The sequence below is a fragment of the Lactuca sativa genome, chromosome 6 (assembly GCF_002870075.4).
Source record: "Lactuca sativa cultivar Salinas chromosome 6, Lsat_Salinas_v11, whole genome shotgun sequence".
In the NCBI taxonomy this organism is placed as follows: Eukaryota; Viridiplantae; Streptophyta; class Magnoliopsida; order Asterales; family Asteraceae; genus Lactuca; species Lactuca sativa.
Window position 1 is genome coordinate 10,325,757 of NC_056628.2, and position 2,979 is coordinate 10,328,735.

Genomic DNA, 2,979 nt, shown 5'->3' on the forward strand with positions numbered 1-2,979 from the left:
AAGCACATACTGGGGCCTTGCCCCCTCCATCGGATCGAAGTCCGAAGCTGACTGACTGGGACCTTGTCCCCTCCATCGGACCGAAGTCCGAAGCTAACTGACTGGGACCTTGTCCCCTCCATCGGACCGAAGTCCGAAGCTAACTGACTGGGACCTTGTCCCCTATATCGGACCGGAGTCCGAAGCTAACTGACTGAACATAGCATAGCATAACATGTCAACTATCATAAACACATACATCATGTCCGAGCCACGGAGGCGTCAAACATACTAACTACTGTATTGGACCGAAGTCCTAAAACTACTGCTAACTGAACGGGCCGGCATTGTGGCCTTAGACCCTATTCCTACTGGAAGGAAACTCACCTCGTGAACTGGCTGCTGTGTGTATGGCTCTGGAAGCTAACTGCTGCTGCTCCGATATCTCCCCGGCTACAAATCCATAACACACTCAATCAAATGCTAATCACTACACTGGGGTAAAATGACTCTTTTACCCTTGGTCAAAGTCAACTCTCCTGATCAAACTCAACTCTCCTGGTCAAAGTCAACCCACAGTTGACCTGACTCGCCGAGTTGGGCCGCCAACTCGCCGAGTCTCTATTCTCACTTCTCAACCCTACTCGCTGCTACTCGTCGAGTATGGCATCAACTCGACGAGTTCCCTTTCGAATCTAAAACTTCAGGCAATCTGCATCCGACTCGTCGAGTCGTATGAACAACTCGACGAGTTGTTCTTCGGGCTAAGAAGATTGCCTTGGACTCGCCGAGTTGTATGAACAACTCGTCGAGTCCCTCCATTACTGAGTCTGACCTCAAACTCGTTGAGTCCACTCTACCACTCACTGGTCCCACTCGGCATCACTCAAAAAGGGGAAAATCGGGGACTCGCGACTCGACTCGCCGAGTCGTTCTTCCGACTCGCCGAGTCGCTTGCATGCAACAACTCAAAACTCGATTCTGCTTGAATCCAGTGCATAAAACTTATAGATCTGGACTCCCTTAACTCGATTAGCATGTACAGATTCTATCTTTACGTGCCCATATGCATCCATGAAGATAAAATAGCTCAAAAAGCATAATAAATGCTAGATCTAGGGTTTTCATGCAAAGTATCTTCAAAAAGGCAATAGATCCGGGCTCTACAACTCCTAAATGAACAGATCTAAGGATATCTCGATCTACTAAGGCATCCATACAATCATAAAGTTTGAGAAAAGCATCAAACTATTACTAGAAGAGTTCTAATGGAAATTTGAAGCATAAAAGGGGAGGAAATCCGAAGAATACCTCAATGGATTCTGATTTGCCCTTGAATCTTTGTTCTACACCTCTTCCCATTGCTCCTTTCTTCTTCTTCTTCTTCAAGCCTTCAAAATATCACACAAGAACACTTAAATCACTCAAGAACGGATTAGGGTTTTTCTCACAGCTCTCTGAGGGTGAAGGAGGCGAGATTGGGGCTATAAGGTGGTTTAAATAGTGAGCAACCCGGGGATTTAGGGTTTCTTCCAGACAGGCAGACTCGCCGAGTCCCGAATATGGACTCGCCAAGTTGCCGACTAACACGTGCTCGAAATCCCGTCCCTACTCGGCGAGTCAGGCTATGAACTCGCCGAGTCCCTCTTGTAAACTTCTAAATAAATACCATGGAATCATCATACCGGAGACGGGTCGTTACAATTCTCCCCCACTTATCTCAGACTTCGTCCTCGAAGTCTGCTACGGCTGAATCTGCAAATATCTCTACATAGTGCTCTCTCATCTCCTCCTCAGCCTCCCACGCCCACTCAGACCCCTTCCGGTGCTGCCACTGCACCTTCACTAACTGAATTTCCTTGTTCCTCAAGGTCTTTGTCTTCCGGTCCAGAATCGCGACCGGCCTCTCAATATAATTCAGGCTGCTATCAACCTGAATATCCTCTAGGGGAACGACTGCTTACTCATCCACCAAACACTTCCTCAACTGAGACACATGGAAAGTGTTGTGGATCTGACTAAGCTCCTCAGGAAGATCCAACCGATAAGCAACCCGACCCACCCAGGCCAAAACCCTGAAAGGACCAATAAATCTGGGACCCAACTTGCCCCTCTTCCGGAACCTGATGACACCCTTCCAAGGTGAGACCTTCAGAAGGACCATATTGTTGGAATAGTGTCTAAGGCTGTAACTATATCCGGTTGTGCATGGTCCTTTTGGGTTGCCTTCACCATAGCAACTTGATAGGATGATTTATTAAGAGAGAGAATAAATATTATTAATATATTATGGGAATAATATAAGGAATAATATATTGTTATTTGATTAATATAAGTCATAGAATTAATTGGAATTAATTTGGTGACTTAAAGAGATTAATTAAATAAAGGGGTATAAACTGTCAATTGTTTGATAGTTAAGCTTTAAACTGTAAATCTATTTAGATATACTATGGACGAATTCTAAGAGGATTAGGAAGCTTAAAATCGTCCATTAGAGTTATCTAGGAATGGATTTGGATAGCCTTAAGAGAAGATTATCTGATAAGGACTTATCTGTAATCCTTAAGGAGTCTACAAGTATAAATAGACCCCATGGCTGATGGAATTCGACACTTGACCTAAAGTAAGGAACCTCTGGTCGAAATTCCTCCCCTCTCCTCTCTCCCAAATCATCCTCCTTGCTTTGGTGTTTGTAAGCCATTAGAGGAGTGACATTTGTGACTCTAGAAGCTCCAAGACCTCAAGATCAATAAGGAACTCAAAGGTATGATTCTAGATCTGTTTTAATGTTCTTGTTTAACCTAATTAGTAATTAGAAGTCTTGGATTCAATGCATGTTTATTAGAAAGCCTAGATCCAAGCATTAGGGTTTTGCATGCGCACATAGGAAAGTTCTTATGGCTAAAACCCAACAGTGGTATCAGAGCCTTGCTTGGTTTTCTGTAAATTGTTGCTTGATTAACTGAAACAAACCTGCAAAATTCGAATTTTTGGTTT